At 38.1% G+C, this 21,889-nt stretch overlaps 1 pseudogene; it reads left to right on the top strand.

The window, feature by feature from the left end:
- Positions 1-12,596: 12,596 nt before the first annotated feature.
- Positions 12,597-14,376, top strand: LOC138423868 (ATP synthase subunit alpha, mitochondrial pseudogene; annotated as a pseudogene).
- The last annotated feature ends 7,513 nt before the right edge of the window (positions 14,377-21,889 follow it).

The raw sequence follows: 21,889 nt of genomic DNA, 5'->3' as shown, positions 1-21,889 counted from the left end.
TGAACTGAACTGGACTGATACAGTAGGTTCTTGTTGCAGCTTCCCCAGTGGCTCAATGGTAAAGAATCTGCATGCATCGCAGGAGACCTGGGTTCAGTCCCTGGGTTGGAGACTCAGGTCCGTGTTGATTATCTGTTTTAGATACAGTAGTGTGTACATGTGAATCCCAAACTCCCAAACTATCCCTTCCACTACTCTCCCCCTGATAACCATAAGTTCATTCTCTGATTCCATTTCTGTTTTGTAGAGAAATTCACTTATGTCAGTATTTTTAGATTCTGTGTATGTAATACCATATATTTGTCTTTCTCTGTCTGACTTAGTATGATACTCCCAGGTCCATAATTCATTTTATAATGACAAAGGAACATCCACTCTGACTCAACCCACAACAAAGACACAAGCAACACACACATCACACATGTGGAAAATCATGTTGGACAGGGATGGGAGAGAGTTGGAGGTCACTGGTTTCTGAGAGGTTGGGAGTTTCTGGTCTGTGGGGCAGGAACCATGTGTTACTTTGGCTCACCTTTACCCCTACAGTGTAAAGGGAATCAAGTTGCACATCCTTCAAAATGTTAGACTGCTAACTAAAAGCACACAGAACTTTGTTAATAAATACACATTTTAAAATCTGTAGGGCATTAATGATAACATTTTCTTACAGTTTCCTTGAAAATATTATAATCACGAAGAATAATGGAGTCCTTCCAAACATATAGTTTATTGGTACATACTGATACCAATATTTCATCTAATTACCCTGATTATGTAGTTTAACATATTTATATAGAGTGTGTATACAGTCACACATTTCCTATATACCAGTAAGTGTATGCATACATAATAGAGTGTGTATACATATACATGTAATACAGTATGTTACTGTGTTCTCAAATCCCTCCATCATTCAATGTCTTGCCAAATAGCATTACAGGCAGAGCGCCAGATCTTTGCACTTCCCCACTGAAGTCACTTGGAACATATTTGAGCGTGGCAAAATACATTTGCCAAGTTATATGCATAAAAAATCCTTTGATCTTTCAGAGTCATAAATATGTAATAAACTACATGATCGCCCTACTGATCTGTCCAACATCAATCTTACCTTCCTTTTTTATGGGTTCATCAAAATAAGATATGACCAAGGTACAAAAGAGTTAAAGAAGCTATTTATTTTAATGTTTCCTTGGAGAACATGCTTGTTATTGTGAGCACAAATTATATATATAATATTTCATGAATGATGTTGAAGCATTAAAAATCACCTCTGCTCTTGAAGTGAACACAAAACTCTGGCTTTCTGCCAATACTCCCCTCGTCCCCTGATGGCCTACGACGAGAGGCAGTGTCGTTTTTCCAGGATAACACTGCAGTGCTTCTCAAAATTCTAAGTCGTAGTCTAGATTCTTAATTATTACCCATTTTTACTATTCAGATAATTACACCCTAGGTAGCTATTTGGTTTGAACTTAAGAGTGATAACCAAAATTAGGGATTATTCAGATTTTGGCAGACATCAAACTATAGTTTATGGAGGAAAAAATAGGAGAATAGGGTAACAGGGAGGAATCATGTGAGCAAGACATTTTGTTGGTGTTGTTTAATCTTTAAACATGCATATCCCTGGCTTCTATGCCCACTTGTGGTTTATTGAGTAGTTTTTTAACAACAAGCTGCAAACATAGCATACATCAGGTGATGAGATCTTTAAACTGACTATCATGAAGTATTGTGGAAAAGCAGAAAAATTATGCACGCTATAAACTGGGTGAGTGATGGAGTAGGTAGTAAAATCTATACTTTTTTTTCCACAAGGGAAAAATAAGATTGAACTAAGTGTTTCAGTGTTAGAAGGATGGAAGTTTTACCTTATTGGAGAACAAAATAATGATCTAAGCTTAGTCTAATATATTTAAGGCAGTGAAAAAGGATGGTTTATGACAATGGACACATTTTCACACATGTGAGTCATATGCTTCCTTCATGGTAGCATAAAATGGACTGCTGTTAGTGTATAATTAATAATAAACCTGATTTTTTTTCAGTGTACACAATTATTATCTCAGAGATGGAAGTAAAGACTCTGCAATTATTCAGCAGAATTCAATAATGTGGAAACATACCACAAGGTTTTAATCTCACTGTCTGTTGTACAACTGATTTATAATAAGAATTTGGTTTTAAAATTTAGCAAACTGAGCTCAGCAACACCTAAAATCATTTTATGCCATCATTATATGCTATTTATATCACATTAATAAGATAAAGGATGAATAGCATTCTTTTTGTAGATATAGGAAAAGCATTTGATAAAGCACAAGAGGTAGTCATGACAATAAGTCTCAGGAACCTAAAAATATAAATTTTCTCAACTTGATAAAAAGAATCTATGAAAAATGTATAGTTTATATCACATTTAATGGTGAAAGTGTCAACACTTTCTCCTTAAAACTGGGAACAAAGCAAAGATGTCTACTCTCCCTCTTCTTTTCAATGTTGTAATAGAGGTTCTGATGCCAAATACAATTACTGAAAGGAATCCAGATAGGTAAGGATGAAATAAAACTGTCTTTGTTTACAAATAGCACTATTTTATACTTGGAAAATCTTATGGAATACATGGGTATATTAGCAAAGCTAATAGGCAAGTTTAACAAAGTCAAAAGACACAAAAAATATTGATAGGCAAAAACCAATTATTAGCAAAGCTAATAGGCAAGTTTAACAAAGTCAAAAGACACAAAAAATATTGATAGGCAAAAACCAATTGTGCTTTTATATGCTACAATAAACAATTTAAAGTTGAAATTAATAAATAGTTCCATTCCAAATCAGCAAAAAATAAAATACTTAGGATAAATTTAACAAAATAATGCAATGTTGCTTGGAGACATTAAAGATCAAAATAAATAGAGAGCTCGCCTACCCATAGATTGAAAGAGTAAATATTGGTTGAATGGCAATTCTTTCCAAATTGTTCTACAAATTTAATACAGCTCCTGTAAAAATACTAGAAAAATTCTTGCAGAAATTGATAAGCTGATTCTAACATTTATGTGAAAATAGAAATGACTCGAGATAGCCTAATATTTTTTTGAAAGAAGAAAATATGGAATGGCTTATGATATGTGGTTTGAACACTTACCTGAAGCAACTGTAAACAGAGTGGTTTTAGTATAAAAATAGTGGGATGAATGCGGAAAGTGGCATTGACATACATGCATTACCACTTATAAAATAGATAGCTGCTGAGAAGTTGTTTTATAACACAGGGAACCCAGCCTCGCCCTCTGTGATGACTTAGAGGGATGGGAGAGCGGAGGGGAGGGAGGCTCAAGATGGAGGTGATGTGTGTATAATTATGGCCGATTTGCATTGTTATATGGCAGACACAACACAACATCGTAAAGACACTTCCCTCAATTAGAAATAAATGTAAAATATTTAAAAATTAGTGATATAAATACATGGAAAACAATTGAGAGACTGCAAATTAGCATTTATGTTTAGAGTCAATGCATTTTAGGAAAAGTGACCTGATAATTCAACAATGAAAGGACAACCACTTCATTAAATAGTGATGGAACATGAACATCCATATGCAGCAAAAGAAGTCAACGTGAATCTTTACCTCATGCGATAAAGTCTGAAAGTGAAAGTGTTAGTCATGCAGTCGTGTTCGACCCTTTGCGACCCCATGGACTGCAGCCCACCAGGCTCCTCTGTCCATGAAATTCTCCAGGCAAGAATACTGGAGTGGGTAGCCATTCCCTTCTCCAGAGGTTTTTCTGACCCAGGGATCGAAACTGGGTCTTCTGCATTGCAGGCAGATTCTTTACCATCTGAGCCCCAAGGGCAGCCCATCTCATACTGTATACAAATGTTAACTTGAAAAGGAACCACAGCCGCCAAGCTAACCCTATAGAATATCTAAGATGAACATAAGAAAGCATCTCTATGACCTTGTGTTCTTAGGCCAGCAACAAAATCCAACCATAAAAAGATAGACATCAGTAAAATTAAACATTTTGTGCTTTGTAAAGCATCCTCTTAATAGAGGATGCCAAGATAAGCCACAGACTCTAGAAAATATTTGCAAATCATGTATCTGACAAAGCACCTGTGTCTATATGTACAGAATTCTTAAAACAATAATATGAGGTCAGCCTGAGTTTTAAAATAGATACAGATTTATACATTTTACAGTACCTACAAACCACTTAGAAAGAAACCCAATCCCATAAAGTATTAGTGAAATGCAAGTTAAAACACAGTTTCCTATCCCTATCCATGCACTGAGATGCGATAATCCAAAAGTGGGAAGATGAAGGGTTGACAAGGACTCAGGGAAAATGGAACCTTCATATGTTGCTAGTGGGGATGCTATATTGTGAAGCCACTTTGGAAAACAATTTGGAATATGTTTTAAAATGAAACATAAGCTTCTTAGATGACCTAACACTTCCATTTCTATTAATTTACGCAAAGAAAATAAAAACATATGTTCCTGGAAGACTTATATGTGAATGTTCACAGCAGTATTATTCATAACAAAAAAGATGAAGATAGTTTTAAAGTACTTCACATAATGAGTGGATGAAAAATATAGTATATCTATGCAATGAAAGTACAGAAAAACAATCCTAAAACACGCTGCAACATGAGAGAACCTCAAAAGCATTTTGCTAAGTGAAAGAAACTAAACAAAAATGTCTACATTTTGTATGATTCCACTTACATTAAATGTTCAGAAAAGACAAATTTATCGAGATACAGAAAAATAATAGATTTTTGGGGGCTCGGGTTTTGAAGAAGAAAGTGACTGCACGTGGAACTCTGAGAATTTATAGGATTATGAAAATGTTCTAAAAAATGAATTGCCAGAGAAAATATTTGTATATGATTTAGTTATTTTAATTTGTAAAGGTTCGTTTGATGACTCAGGGCATGTTCCATGTTTACCTGAAAAGACTGGATTCTCCTGTTCTTCAGTAGAATATGTATTAATGTCATATCTAGTTCATTGATGATGGTGTTTAGTCCTTCAATATCTGCTTATTTTTCTGTCCACTAGTTCTGTTAGTGAGAAAGAAGTATCGAGGTTATCAGCTCTACATGTCCAGTAACCTATTTCTCCTTTCCTATCAGATTTTGCTTTGCCCATTTAAAAACTGTATTGATAGATATGTAGACATTAAGGATACTATATATTCTTGGTTAATTAACCCATTTATTAATAGGTAATATCCCTTTCTAAGGGCTTATCAGTGGTACAGTGGGAAGGAATCTGCCTGCCAATGCCGGAGAGGCAAGAAACATAGGTTTGATCCCTGGGTCAAGAAGATCCCCTGGAGTAGGAAATGGCAACCCACCAGTATTCTTGCTTGGAAAATTTCATGGACAGAGGAGCCTGGTGGGCTACAGTCCATGGGGTCACAAAAAGTCAGACATGACTGAGCATGCACACACAGACACAGACACACACACACACCCCTCCCTTCCTATCCTTGGTAATTCCTTTTTCTATGAAGTCTATTTTGAAGAAGAAAATGGCAACCCACTGCAGTATTCTTGCCTGGAGAATCCCCATGGACAGAGGAGCCTGATGGGGTACAGTCCATGGGGTCACAGAAAGTCGGACACAACTGAAGCGACTCAGCACGTACACATGCGCATGAAGTCTATTTATCCAATACTAACAAAGCTGTTCCAGTTTCTTTTGATGGTTTTGGCAAGGTACATATATTTCTATCCTTTTACTTTTAATCTACCTGTTTATATATATGAAGTAAGTTTCTTGTAGAAAGCCTAGTTGATTCATGTTATTTTCCTCATTTTAAAAATATTTGTGTTTTAAGTAGTGTGTTTAAAATTGTAAAAAATTTGCATTAAATTTAACAGTTGATGGGCTTGGATTTAGGCCCATTTTCTCATTTATTTTGAGGCCTCTGATTTTGATTACCATCTCCCTTTTCCTACCTGTCTTAGTGGAGCTGCCCTAACAAAATACCACGGATTGGGTGGTACATTTATTTCTCATAATTTGGGAGGCTAGAAGATGAAGAGTGGGGTGCCAGCAGGGTCAGGGTCTGGTGATGACCCTATAAGGGATGAGAGCACCCTCTGAGATCTCGTTTACGAAAGCACTCGTTCCACTCCCGATGTTTCTACCTACCCTCATAAACAAATCTCCTTCCAAAGTCTCTGTCTCCTAATACCATTACACTGCTGCCACTGCTGCTAAGTCGCTTCAGTCGTGTCCGACTCTGTGCGACCCCATAGATGGCAGCACACCAGGCACTGCCGTCCCTGGGATTCTCCAGGCAAGAACACTGGAGTGGGTTGCCATTTCCTTCTCCAATGCATGAAAGTGAAAAGTGAAAGTGAAGTCGCTCAGTCGTGTCCGACCCTCAGGGACCCCATGGACTGCAGCCTTCCAGGCTCCTCCAGCCATGGGATTTTCCAGGCAAGAGTACTGGAGTGGGGTGCCATTGCCTTCTCTGACCATTACACTACTTATTAGGTTTTCCACATACGTATGTGAGGATTACACAAACATTCAGACTATAGTGCTCCTCTTTTTTGGAGGGACATTGTTTGAACAATTTTTAGTTTCTGATTCTATTTTATCTATTTTGATTACTATTTTGCAGAGATTTTATTGATTGATCTATTGATAGACATTTGTATACTTAACTTTGCATAGCTTGCTTGGGATATAGAAAATTTACCATAATTGAAATTCTTTTACTCTCTCTTTTTATGTTTTTATCTTTTTATATTCTGACTCCTGATTGCAGGGATGGTTATATAACTCTATGCTTGTATGCATTTTAAATTGCTTCAGTCATGCCCAACTCTTTGCAACCCTATGGAGTATAGCCCACCAAGCTCCTCTGTCCATGGAATTCTCCAGGCAAGAATACTGGAGTGGGTGGCTCGTGTCCTTCTCCAGGGGATGTTCCTGACCCAGGATCGAACCAGGGTCTCACGTCTCCTGCAGTGACAGGAGCATTCTTTACCGCTAGCACCACCTGGGAAGCCCCCACACAACTCTATACATACATTGAAATAGATGAGAATGTACACCATAATTAATCCATTGCAGTGTATGATAATTCAAAAGAAAGTAATGTCACTGAATAAATGAAAACATTTTTAAAAGATATAAAAGTGGTTGAACAATTCTAAAGTCACTGAATTGTACATTTACAATGAGTTAAGTTCAGGGTATGTTATACCTCAATAAAGTATTTAAAAAGGTTTGTCATTCAGAGCTGTGTGTCTTTGAGTTACGCCTCCTGTACTATTCAGTTAATGGGGTAAGTCTACTGTATAGACATGTGCAGCAAAATGGATCAAAAGTGGATCACTGGAGGGAAAATGTGAAAACATCAAAGCTCTAGAAGAAAACAGGAGAAAGTTCTTTCACAAATATTTCCAAATGGACAGGCATCATAACCCATAAAACATTATAAATGGCTCAACATTTAAATGTAAAAAAATGAAACCATAAAATTACCCTAAGTAAATATGAGAAATTTGTATTACATCTCCAGAGTGTGCAATGGATTTCTTAAAAATGACTCAAGATTCAAAAGCCAGAAAATAAAATATTGATAAATTTGACTATGTAGAAATTTTAAGACATCTACACATGAGTTTTTTGATTTTATGTAATAGACCAAAAGACTAATCTGTCTAATATATAAACAACTTATAGATCCTGGTAAGGTGAAGATTCACAATCCAATAGAGAATGGTCAAAAGGTTTAAAAAACATAAAAAGTTATTGTAAAGAAAGAGACACAAGACACAAAAATGGATCAACCTTGTCATTATGAGGGAAATACTGATTACCACTAGCAGCCTGGGGGACTCTGTGGTTTCCAGAGAGAGCTCTGTAGCAGGAGCTGGAATATCTCCAGCTAGTGAAGAATATCTCTAGGGTTACACTGCCAGAATGAATCCCTTTCAATGCACTTCGACTAAGCTTCAAAAGTTATAAAAAGGGAGGGAAAGAATGGAGAGCATCAAGGAAGTGATAAAGATGATTTTTTAATTCACTACAGCATGGGGTAAATTGGTCTCTGAAGTTAAAAAAAAAAAGGGAAGAAAAAATAAAACAAAAGTAACAAACTCTCTGAAAGGGAGTTTGACATTGAGGTACAAATTCATTTCAGAGAAGCCACCCTAAAGCATCACAGATTTATTTAACAAGATAACTACGACATCAATGTTTATTAACAGTGAGCCAGTTTTCTTTGGCTTAGATACAGTGCTACTCCTTGGCCAAGGGAATATGTAACAGTCTCACAAAATGGGAATGCAAAGGAAAGATGCTGTCTGTTTATTTACCAAATAATCTAACAAATAAATAATGCTTATTTATTTTGCTCAGATGGTAAAGAATCTGCCTGCAATGCAGGAGACCTGGGTTTGATCCCCAGATCAGGAAGATCTTTTGGAGAAGGGGATGGCAACACACTCCAGTATTCTTGCCTGGGGAATTCCATGGACAGAGGAACCTGGCGGGTTACAGTCCGTGGGGTCTCAAAGAGTGGCACAACTGACTGACTAACACGTTCACTTTTACGTAGTTTATTGTAGTTCAGTTCAGCTCAGTCGCTCAGTCGTGTCCGACTCTTTGCGACCCCATGAAGCGCAGCACGCCAGGCCTCCCTGTCCATCACCAACTCCCGGAGTTCACTCAGATTCATGTCCATTGAGTCAGTGATGCCATCCAGCCACCTCATCCTCTGTCATCCCCTTCTCCTCCTGCCCCCAATCCCTCCCAGCATCAGAGTCTTTTCCAATGAGTCAACTCTTCACATGAGGTGGCCAAAGTACTGGAGTTTCAGCTTTATTTCCTTCCAAAGAAATCCCAGGGTTGATCTCCTTCAGAATGGACTGGTTGGATCTCCTTGCAGTCCAAGGCAATCTCAAGAGTCTTCTCCAACACCACAGTTCAAAAGCATCAATTCTTCGGTGTTCAGCTTTCTTCACAGTCCAACTCTCACATCCATACACGACTACTGGAAAAACCATAGCCTTGTCTAGATGGGCCTTAGTTGGCAAAGTAATGTCTCTGCTTTTCAATATGCTGTCTAGGTTGGTCATAACTTTTCTTCCAAGGAGTAAGTGTCTTTTAATTTCCTGGCTGCAGTCACCATCTGCAGTGATTTTGGAGCCCCCCCAAATAAAGTTTGACACTGTTTCCACTGTTTCCCCATCTATTTCCCATGAAGTAATGGGACCTGGTACCATGATCTTTGTTTTCTGAATGTTGAGCTTTAAGCCAACTTTTTCACTCTCCTCTTTCACTTTCATCAATAGGCTTTTTAGTTCCTCTTCACTTTCTGCCATAAGGGTGATGTCATCTGCATATCTGAGGTTATAGATATTTGTCCTAGCAATCTTGATTCCAGCTTGTGTTTCTTCCAGTCCAGCGTTTCTCATGATGTACTCTGCATATAAGTTGAATAAGCAGGGTGACAATATACAGCCTTGACGTACTCCTTTTCCTATTTGGAACCAGTCTGTTGTTCCATGTCCAGTACTAACTGTTACTTCCTGACCTGCATACAGATTTCTCAAGAGGCAGGTCAGGTGGTCTGGTATTCCCATCACTTGAAGATTTTTCCACAGTTTATTGTGATCCACGCAGTCAAAGGCTTTGGCAGAGTCAATAAAGCAGAAAGAGATGTTTTTCTGGAACTCTCTTGCTTTTTTGATGATCCAGCAGATGTTGGCAATTTGATCTCTGGTTCCTCTGCCTTTTCTGAAACCAGCTTGAACATCAGAAAGTTCACAGTTAATGCACTGCTGAAGCCTGGCTTGGAGAATTTTGAGCATTACTTTACTAGCATGTGAGATGAGTGCAATTGTGTGGTAGTTGGAGCATTCTTTGGCATTGCCTTTCTTTGGGGCTGGAATGAAAACTGACCTTTTCCAGTCCTGTGGCCACTGAGTTTTCCAAATATGCTGACATATTAAGTGCAGCACTTTCACAGCATCATCTTTCAGGATTTGAAATAGCTCCACTGGAATTCCATCACCTCCACTAGCTTTGTTCGTAGTGATGCTTTCTAAGGCCCACTTGACTTCACTTTCCAAGATGTCTGGCTCTAGATGAGTGATCACACCATCATGATTATCTGGGTCATAAAGATCTTTTTTGTACAGTTTTTCTGTGTATTCTTGCCACCTCTTCTTAATATCTTCTGCTTCTGTTAGGTCCATACCATTTCTGTCCTTTATCAAGCCTATCTTTGCATGAAATGTTCCCTGGATATCTCTAATTTTCTTGAAGAGGTCTTTAGTCTTTGCCATTCTGTTCTTCTCCTCTATTTCTTTGCCCTGATCGCTAAAGAAGGCTTTCTTATCTCTTCTTGCTATTCTTTGGAACTCTGCATTCAGATGCTTGTATCTTTCCTTTTCTCCTTTGCTTATCGCTTCTCTTCTTTTCACAGCTATTTGTAAGGTGAATGACTAACACTTGCACTTTCACATGCCAAATACTGTTCTGATTGCATTTGCAATTGTAGTAGCAGCTCAAGTAATCCACATAATGTGCTTATAATGTTGGAACTATATTATCTCCATTTTACAGATGATTAGCTATATGCATAGAGATGGTAAGTAACTTGTCAAGGGCCACGCAGCTAATAAGCTGCAGAGTCAGCATTCAAGCAAACTTACGTGGTTCCAAAGCACATGCATTACATAGTTTTCCCAAAGAGAACGAGGAACTATTTCTGAAAGAAGGGGAATGATTCGTGTTCAGGCAAATCTATCGCAGTTAGTGGCATTTATTACCCAGAGCAGTTCCTCTTTCAAAGATTTTCATAAGTCACAGCAGTTATTAATGCTCTCGTGACTTGGAGCACTGCATTCTAGCTGCTCTGAAGGTGTCTGTCTACTCTGAAGGACCCTACGTGATGCGGCCTCCACAGCACAATGCACTCGGGGCTTACTGAAAAATAAGCACTGACTATTGTATGGAATTGAAGAGAATTAGGAAGATATCATTCTTCCTTCAGTTTCACCTTGAAAGGGAAATGGAAACCTGTGAGTAAATGTAGTTCAAACAATATACAGGGTTTCAACCTTGGGTTCCAATAATTTCTCTTCCACTATAATAACAAATTGATCTGAACAAAGCTGGGAATTTATCACACAGTATAATATAATAGCAGAAGACACTAAGGAATTTTAATGCACTGGAGGTACTTGTTTAAAAGTCAAAGTAATAAAAAAAAGTGGCAAGTGTTTGATATACACTAATAAACCCAGAAATTTATTTATTCAATAGATACTATTAGGGAGTAGAATGAACTAGTTTCCAAGCTAGGCTCTGGGGCACCATTCTAAAGCCATATCACTTTCTGAAATTTGATTACTGACGAAAAGCTGTTATCTGTGCTGATAACTGTTGATTTAGCCACGTTAGGCAAATAGATTTTGTAGAGAAATACAATAAGTATGTTGCTTGACTTAAGCATGAGTCAATTCATTTAAATATATTCAGACTAGTGGCCCAGACATACTGTGTCATATACATCCATTCACGTGTGGATGCTCGGAGTGTAAGGCTGCCCCGGTGCCACAGCGTGGCTCTGGCTATCATTACACAGGTGCAGTTAGTAAACAGAAATCACACACAAAATTCGTTTTGTGTTGGTCAACCATCAGTACGATTCGAACATCAAAACAAATGTGCTTGTTTCAGCTTTCAGTGAATGAATTTGGTTTTTGTTTTTTTTTCTCTCTCTTACTTTGGGAATACACAAAATAAGTAAATTTTATACCAATTTCTGTCTTCAAACCGATACAAGAAATTGTGTATACTTCAGAATTTTGATAAAAGTTTAATGAGGAGAATAAATAACTGTTATCATGCTGCACAAAATTCATACTCACAATTATTCTGGTGTATAACTGATTTGGGGGGGCTTCCTTGATAGCTTAGCAGTAAAAGAATCCACCTGCAATGCAGGAGACCTGGGGTCAATCCCTGAGTGGGGAAGATCCCCCTGGAGAAGGAAATGACAAACCACTCCAGTATTCTCGCCTGGGAAATCCCAAGGACAGAGGAGGCTGGCGGGCTACAGTCTATGGGATCACAAGAGCTGGAGAAAATTTAGCAATTAAATCACCACCACCAGCATAACTGATTATTATTCTTAAATTCTCTGAAATGAGATTACCAGGACAAAAGGCATACAATTTTTAAAGATCTTGTACATAGTGTCAAACTGCTTTTCAAAGTGTTTCTGTTACTTTTTTAGATTAACTGAAGTGAATGGAAATGCCAGGTTTACAACATTGTTTTGACTCTCATTTCCTCTTAACTTTTAAACCATGACTATGGTTCATTCAGTAGGAAAAGAAAATGACAGCTTCCTGTTTTAATTTCCATGCTTTCAAAAAGTATTTGTGGCATCCCCAATATAAGAAATGTTGACAAAGATGCTCATATCATAAAGAACAATATCAGCATATGAAATTCGGAAGCAGAGGCCAGGAAAAGAGATTCTCAAAAACGGAAAACATGGGTTTTAGCCAGTCAGTCTCAAGGCTGCGGCTGCGGAGGAAGCACCTGAGGAGGTGCTGCAAAGATGCTGTCCGTGCGTGTTGCCGTGGCCGTGGCCCGCGCCCTCCCTCGGCGAGCCGGGCTGGTCTCCAAAAATGCTTTGGGATCATCCTTCATTGCTGCGAGGAACCTGCATGCCTCTAACTCTCGTGTTCAGAAGACGGGCACTGCTGAGGTGTCCTCTGTTCTTGAAGAGTGTGTTCTTGGAGCTGATACCTCTGTTGACCTTGAAGAGACTGGGCGTGTTTTAAGTATTGGTGATGGTATTGCCCGGGTACATGGGCTAAGAAATGTTCAAGCAGGAGAAATGGTAGAGTTTTCTTCAGGTTTAAAGGGTGTGTCTCTCAACTTGGAGCCTGACAATGTTGGGGTTGTCGTGTTTGGAAACGATAAACTTATTAAGGAAAGAGATATTGTATTGGAGATGTTCCAGTCGGTGAGGAGCTGCCTGGTCGTGTAGTCGATGCCTTTGGTAATGCCATTGATGGAAAGGGTCCAATTGGTTCCAAGGCCTGAAGACGAGTTGGCTTGAAAGCCCCTGGGATCATTCCTCGATTTTCTGTGCAGGAACCAATGCAGACTGGCATTAAGGCTGTGGATAGCTTGGTGCCGATTGGCCATGGTCAGCATGAGCTGATTATTGGTGACCGACAGACTGGCAAAACGTCTGTTGCTATTGACACAATCATTAACCAGAAACGATTCAATGATGGAACTGATGAAAAGAAGAAGCTGTACTGTATCTATGTTACTATTGGTCAAAAGAGATCCATTGTTGCCCATTGGTGAAGAGACTTACAGATGCAGATGCTGTGAAGTACACCATTGCGGTTTCAGCTACTGCTTCAGATGCTGCCCCACTTCAGTACCTGGCTTCTTATTCTGGATGTTCAATGGGAGAATATTTTAGGGATAATGGCAAACATGCTTTGATCATTTATGACGACTTATCCAAACAGGCGGATATCGTTTGGATATCGTTGCTTATCGTCAGATGTCTCTGCTGCTCCGCGACCCCCAGGTCATGAGACCTATCCTGGTGATGTATTCTACCTGCACTCCCGACTCCTGGAGACAGCAGCTAAAATGAACGCTGCTTTTGGTGGTGGCTCCTTGACTGCTCTACCAGTCATCGAAACGCAAGCTGGTGATGTGTCTGCTTACATTCCAACAAACGTCATTTCCATCACTGATGGACAGATCCTCTTGGAAACAGAATTGTTCTACAAAGGTATCCGCCCTGCCATTAATGTTGGTTTGTCTGTGTCCCGTGTTGGATCTGCTGCCCAAACCAAGGCCATGAAACAGGTGGCAGGTACCATGAAACTGGAGTTGGCTCAGTACCGTGAGGTTGCTGCTTTTGCCCAGTTCGGTTCTGACCTTGATGCTGCCACTCAACAACTCTTGAGTCGTGGGGTGCGTTTGACTGAGTTGCTCAAGCAAGGACAGTGTTCTCCCATGGCTATTGAAGAGCAAGTGGCTGTTATCTATGCGGGTGTCAGGGGGTATCTTGACAAGCTGGAGCCCAGCAAGATTATAAAATTTGAGAATGCTTTCTTGTCGCACGTTATCAACCAACATCAAATCCTGTTGGGCAAAATCAGGACTGATGGAAAGATCTCAGAAACGGCAGATGCAAAGCTGAAAGAGATTGCAACCAACTTCTTGGCTGGATTTGAAGCTTAAACTCCTGTGGATTCACATCAAATGCCAGTTTGGTTTTGTCATTGTTTCTTCTAGTTCCATTTGTAAAAGGATTACTCCAATACTGCAGATGTACAGTAATCACATTAAAATAAAGGTTCCATGTTGAAAAAAAAAAAAAGAAAGAAAACATGGGTTTTAAATAATGGGATAGATATTACCTCAAGCATAAGGAGTTTCACATGTATTTAGCAGAAACTTAAGATGCCAAATAAAGTCATTAATAAAAAGGCTTATTTGTGTTATTATTTTTTTAATTTTGAACTTCAAGTATTCGAAAAATGAATTTTTATCCCTGAAATCATTACTGAAATACATAGTCTCAGGATGCACTGCCTGAATGCCCTGAAAAATAATTTAACAATATGCTGTATTATGCCTTTACTTATACTGAGAGACCTACTATTTTAACTAGAAGCATTATGAACAAAAATTTTTGTCTTTCCAATTCATTTATTGTGTTAGCTTCTCATTGTTGTAACAAATTATCATACACCCAGGACTTAAGGCAACATGTAGTTCTTATCTTAAACTTCTTGCGGTCAGAAACCCCAAACTGGTTTTACTAAGTAAAAGTCTAGGGCTTCCCTGGTGCCTCAGATGGTAACGAATCCACCTGCAATGCAGGAGACCTAGGTTCGATTCTTGGGCGGGGGAAGATCCCCTGGAGAAAGGAATGGCTACCCTCTGGAGAATCCCACGGACAGAGGAACCTGGGGGGCTACAGTTCAGGGGGTCACAAAGAATCAGACATACCTGAGAAACTAAGCACGCGAGTAAAAATCCAGGTGACCGCTAGTCTGGGTTTATTCTGCAGGCTCAAGGTGGAAGTTCATTCCCTTACATCTTCCAGCTTCCGGTTGTTCTTGGCTCATGGCTACACCCTCCATCTCCAAAGGCAGCAGCTTCTTCAGGTCTTGCTCTGACTCTGCTTCTCTTGACACGTCTTCTCTGACTCTTGATTACCCTGGACCCACTCAGAAAATCCAGGACAATCGCCTGTCTCAGTGTGCGCCATCACCTTTGCAAAGGCCCTTCTGCCCTGGATGGTAGCTTATTTGTAGGCTACATGAATTAGGATTTGGACATCTTTGGGGGCCTCTGCTTGCATTCCCCTATATTCCATGCAGATGTAAGATTTTGTGACAAATGATTTAAGGTGTAATAAATGCCTGTATGTTCACTGCATAAACATTTATTGAGTTCTGCTACAGTGTGTGATATAGTTAAAATACACTACCTCTTTTGTGATGAACTGTAGGAGAATATTATTTCCTATTCTTAATCACTTCCTACTTTCATTTTTCTCATTTCAGACTAGGGTTAGTGCTTTAGCAAAACACACTAATCAGCTAATGAGAGTAATGAAATGAGGCTATTTTCTATATTAATAACTGCATTACTCGCAACACATACTGAAGAAATTAGATCGCTCAGATTTGCTATGTACAAGAAAAGATACATTTTAATTATCTCATTTTCTCTTCTTACTATGTGACTTTAATAATAAGAGCAGCTTGTAATGGACATAGCTAAGAGCTTTAGAATCAGACAAATCAGAGTTCAAATTCCTGGCTTTTCTACCTATCAGATATTGCATTTAAAAATGTATTTAATGTTTCTGAGCTTTTGAAAAATGAGTATTATAATACTTATACTTGGATATTGTAAAGATTAGGTAAACTTAGAAAAATTATGTAAAAGAATATATAAAAATGATTTGACATGTAACATGTCTTCAAAACTGTTAGCTTCCTTTTTCGTAGATGTTTTACTTTTAAAATTATATATTCCATCTACTTACATATATATTCTTTTATGGTAATAGTTAAAAGGTTTGAAAATATTTTATTCTATTGATTTAAAAAAGATAAAGACAACTGTTTTTCCCCCTTTACTGAAATCTGCTTTATCTGCATTTGGAATAATGAATGTGGCACTTCATTTGTTTGCAAGCAGGTAAAATACATCATTTGAATGTTAATATATGCCCATCTATATTCTATTTGTCCCCAGGTACTTTAGAGGTAGAGTGATTAGTTTCAGATTGTATTCTGCATAAGTGATGGAATTTATAGACTCCCATTCATAGGAGTTCAGCAATGAAGAGCACATTAAACAAACAGAGCAAGAGATCATTCATAAAGTAGGACATTCTACATAGACTTTTGTGCCCTATGTACATATGCAACAGTTGATCTTACTTTTGAATGCTACCAGAACTTTTCAAAACAGTAAAAGCTACTTGCTATAGGAAGTCTTCCTGGAAAAAAAGAATTGTACCTTTAAGTCAGCTTCCCTGTACTTCCCCTTTGCACATCTTCAGGAAGTTCAGGTATTGCTGAAGTGTTCTCCCAAAAGAAGTTTCAGTTCATTTTAAACTGAATTATCACATGCTTATTAAAAACTAAAAAAAATATGTGTTAAACTATTTTATTTTCTTTATTTTTATAATAAAAGATGGGTTTCCAGGAATATAATCTTACCTCATAATATTGCATCTTTTATAGATAAGATTTATGTGACTAAATATATATCTATCATTCAGGTGACGAGTAAATACCAAGCTATGAATCACCTAATGTAATAATATAGAATTCATTACACTTTGTGGATTGGAATAGGCAAGAGAATAGTTGAATAAAAATTAAAGCAGTCATATAATTGCAGATTCTGAAATTTTTGAAAGAACTGTGAAGTAACCTCATTTTAAATATGAAAAGCAGGTATGTTATAAAACGGACCAACCAAATGAAAACTGACAAACTGCCAAGCAATACGCTGAAATACACAGCTTAGCTTTTCCAGTATTTCATTTTGAATGTTTGGCAGATGTCTGGATGAATATATTTTTCCTCATTTGACTGTGTTTTCTAATCATTTAAATGAACCATAATTAGGAATCAATTATTTATATTCCCAATGCATTCAGTTTATTTCATGTATTTTAAATTTTGTTAAAAGAATAATAAGAAATAGAGAGGAATCAATGATAAAGAAGGGAAATCACACTCTTGTTACCACCAGCCATTCTGAAAATCAACAAAGGATAAGATAACTGCACATGTCCGAGCCTGAGAGATCCCGCTGAGAGTAAACGACTGCGGCAGATTTGCACCCAACCCCTCACTTTAAAGTTTGCCATCCAAATCTTCTTACATACATTTAAATTACGTTCATTCCAAGTTACTCGGTGGTTTGTTTTCAAGAGATTTTAACAAAAGCTTTGCATGAAATTAGAGGAAAAGTTGAACAAGCCAACTTCAGCACATTGAAGATTCAGAGAAACCCCAGGAACCTCAATGGCAGGTCCTCATGGTTATTTGTTGTCTCTGACAGGGACAGCTGGCTGACTTTCAGATCCCTGGCTCTGCTAGGTTCTGATTCACTCAGATTAAGCTATGTATCCTGATGTCTAACCTGGGGCCAATTTGCCAAGAATCAAGGTCTCACAACAGCAAATTGTTTTTAAAAACCCATTTTGTTGGTGGAGTTAGAGATATCCAAGATATTATGTTGGAAAGCCAACTCACGAGGTGTCACCTATTCTAAATTGGTATTATTTGGAGAAAATGTAATAGGACATTTTTTTCAATATCCTCAATGTTTTAGTAGACGAGAACTTACTACTACTGTATCTTCCAAATTTTGAGTTACCAAGAGGATTATTTTCCACAGGTTTTGTTAAATGGGTGGCTGGTCATGATAGTTCAATGGTAATAACTGCTAGTTTAGGTTCCAGATGATAGCAGAGAAAAATTAATCTGCTTCTAACAAACAGAAAGGGCTTTCTTGGTGGCTCAGTGGTAAAGAACCTACCTGCCAAAGCAGGAGATGCAGGTTTGATCCCTGCTCAGGAAGCTCCCCTGGAGAAGGAAAAGGTTACCCACTCCACTATTCTTGCCTGGGAAATCCAATGGACAGAGGAGCCTAGTGGGCCATAGTCTAAGGGGTCACAAAAGAGCTGGACATGACTTAGCAACTAAGCAGCAACAAAACAACAAGCAAAAAGAGAAAAGGGGGGAGGATAAAAAACAAAAGATAAAGTTTTTCTGAAAAAAAAAAAAAAAAAGGCGGGGGAGATTATTTTAAATATTGAGAATTCAGAGTCTGACCTGGAAGATGATTGTGCTTGTTCCAATTTAACTTATTTCTAGGCTGGGCTGGAACTGCAAACATTAGGGCTGGGTAATAGTACTTGGCTTAGCAGTAAAGAATCCACCCGCAATGCAGGAGACATAAGAGACCGGGATCGATCCCTGGGTTGGGAAGATCCCCTGGAGGAGACCATGGCAACCTAGTCCAGTATTGTTGCCTAGAGAATCCCATGGACAGAGGAGCCTGGTGGGCTACAATCCATAGCGCTGCAAAGATTTGGACATGGCTGATTTGACTGAGCAGTGGCAATAGTAGTTGTCTTTTTGTTGAAGACCAAGGATCCTCTTTAAATTTCAAGAAGGACTTGAATATACACATTTGATGTAAGGAAATCAAGTGCATCATTCCAGCAATTTGTTTGAAGCCAAGATCATTAATGAGTCTCATGTCAAGGGCTACATCCTAGCATTTTTATGTGTCACTATTTTGTAACTTCCTAATCTTTACTAGAAGCAGCAAAGACTGGAAATGCTCCATTAAGGGAAATATGTTTGAGACTTTACTAAACTTTTGATGTCAAATCCTTTCCGTTTCTTTTTTTCACAGTGAGTTCAAAATGTCTTCATTGGAACAGAACCTTCCAAAGTTACAAGATTGTTTTTGGCGCTCCATGGAACACATGGGCAAGGCTGTAATCGAGGGAGACAATGCTGTCAGTACAAGTGCTGGGAGAACCTGAAAGCCCAAGAGTGGAGCATTCATCACCATGATTCCACCCGACACTTGACTGAAAGCATTTTGCACTAATTTGCTTGGTGCCTGTCCAGACAATCTAAAAAGAAAGGATGAGGGGGCAATAGGTGTCTATTAAACAGAATAAACAGCCTCTGGCAAATGAATGCATTTCACACACTTGTGGCTTTTGGAGGGACAGGGGCGGTGGGGATGAGGGGAGAGGAAACAGAGGAGGAGGAGTGAAGGAACAGCCTTTCCTCCAGTGGTGGGGAAGGGCTGGCTCAGGTCACAGGGATCCGCATGATCACACCTCCCCAGCCTGGAGAGTCACAGGCGCGGGGTAGAAGAGGGCTACAACCCGAGGGCTGGCTTCTCAATGCGCACTTTTATTCTGATCACGTTTAAAACCTACCTGACAACGATTTTCAAATCTCTGATGAAATAGATTCGAGTCTCTTTCCCTGGACTGTATTTTTAAACTTAACCTCTGCATACATATAACTGCTGTAGGGTGGTTTTAAGCCTCTGCTGGTGGGTCAATTAAAAACAAAAAAAAAAAGCCTCAAGCTTGTTGTCACAGTTGTCTGACTTTGCTGAGAGCATGCAAGAAAGATTAGGGTAAAGGTGAGGGGAGCGAAAGAACTCACTCTGGGACCCCTAATTGGCTCCTGTTTTGAACTGTGGAGGGGAGGGAAAAAGGCGGAGGAGCGAGAAGATGGTCTAACAAGAAACACATGGTCTTTTGAAAGTAAACACAGCTGGGACCCAAACCGTGTTCTCCTCATTGTCCTAGCCTTCAGCCTTTTCAGGATCGCATTATCGTTGCAGTACTGATGATTATCTGTTTGGATTATCATTAAGAAATGTGGCAATATTCAAGAAAGAAGAGATATAAATCTAATTTCTAGGGCTGTGGTTAATCAGAAAACTCAATCATATTTTCCCAAGACTAAAACAATGGACTTTATTAATAATTCTCAGTTTCTTTAGAGTTTCTAAGTCATTGGATATTTTCTAAGCTGCTTGCAGTTTGATCTTTACTCATTGACTTTCTAAGTAAGTAACATGTGATTCAAGGACTCTTTAGGTCTCACGAAAAATGAGAAGATCATTAATACTGATTATTAAAGTAGTAGTCCAAACTTCCTTTTGTGTTGGCAAAAAAGATGCAGAATTTGAGGAGATCCTCAAAATATTCATGTCCATAACAATTCTCATTTTCTGTGTAGTTGTTACTCTTCTGAATGGGGTTGTAACACAAGTGCTTTCTAGAAATTGTAAAATAATAGGCAATAAGTTAGATAGTAATACCTTGGCAAAAATATCTTAGAATATGAACAAAAGCCAGGCCAAGAAAGAAACATTTCTGTTCAGGGAAACCACAAAGGGTAGTGCTCAGGTGGGATTCTTAGATTGTAATAGATTTGAAAAAAAAAAAAATTCTACCATTCCTGGGTTCAGAGTAGTAACATAAGAAAGAATGCATATGGGAGGAGGGGCTTTTTCAATTTTATAATTTTAGCTAAGCCAAATAAGACTGCTACATTTTGTTTCAAAGTTACTTTGCTTCCTGGTTCAGAATTCTGTTTGTAAAAAAGATCCTGATATATCTTTCAGAATTTTCAGATATATAATTCAAATGCTCTTAGGGCTATGAATAATGAGTTAATTCATATTTTTGTTTGACTAATAACTTATTCATTATTTTAACAGAGCAATAAAGAAACATATAACAAGAAAATAAAGGAAAAAAAATTTAAATTTTCCTACATAGAAATAGCTATTGTTGGCATTAGTCTATGTCACTTCACTCATTTTAATTCTTATGTAAACATCGATTCTGGTGAAAACATTTCTAAATAGAAAGAGCATTTAAAGAATAAACACACAAAGAGAAAGAAGAAAAGGGGGACTAAATGGGTGGAAAATGGGTCAGTGTGTATAGATGGATGAATATCAAAACTGTCATAAATTGCATTTGTGCTATTTTTAAGTATTTGAAGTTCATAAAATAAATGGAAATTGCCATAAAACATTAATTCACTCAACTTTAGATAAATGTTTTTTATCAACTCAAGAACCATTAGTTAGATATTAATTAAAGATTATAGAAATAGATATACTGGTTTTCTGAAACAAAATGTCTATTGACCCCAAACCATGAAAACTAAAATTAGCATTCCGCCACTAATTCTCATTTCAACATCTATTTTCACCCTTTGCAAGTTGGTGATGCTTATATATTATCTTCTAAAACTCTGTGTTATTTTTTAATGATTGCCACAAATGCTATCTCTAGCTATTTTTATTATGGCTAATCTATTTTTAGTTTTTTTTCAATTTTTAGTTATTTCTCTGTTCATTCTTGACTGGCTAAATATTGTTATTGCTCTTATTTTTCTCTCTTTTTTTTTGATTCTTAAGCATTTCTTTTGTTTTTTGCTTTAACCTGGAAAGGGTAGTTCTGGAATTCTTGCATGTCTGAGAACATGTGATGCCTGTCTGCTCCAGGCCCACATCTCCTTCCCTCGGTGCCTGTAGACACCGCCCTGTTGTCGTCTGTCATCTAATGCTTCACTCAGCGTTTCTCTGGGGCTTCTTCGTTCTTCTTGTGAATTTCATTAAGTTTATGTGGGTCTTTGTATATTCTTTCATGATTCGTTTAAGTTATTTATCTGACACCCTCATTGATGAAAGACAGTTTGTTAAGGATCACATTGACAGAGGTACCCTTTATCTGCTTCAGCATCT

Source organism: Ovis canadensis, chromosome 18 (genome assembly GCF_042477335.2).
Source record: "Ovis canadensis isolate MfBH-ARS-UI-01 breed Bighorn chromosome 18, ARS-UI_OviCan_v2, whole genome shotgun sequence".
Classification (NCBI taxonomy): Eukaryota; Metazoa; Chordata; class Mammalia; order Artiodactyla; family Bovidae; genus Ovis; species Ovis canadensis.
Note: the sequence above shows the minus strand (reverse complement) of the source record. Positions and strands in the feature narration are given on the sequence as shown.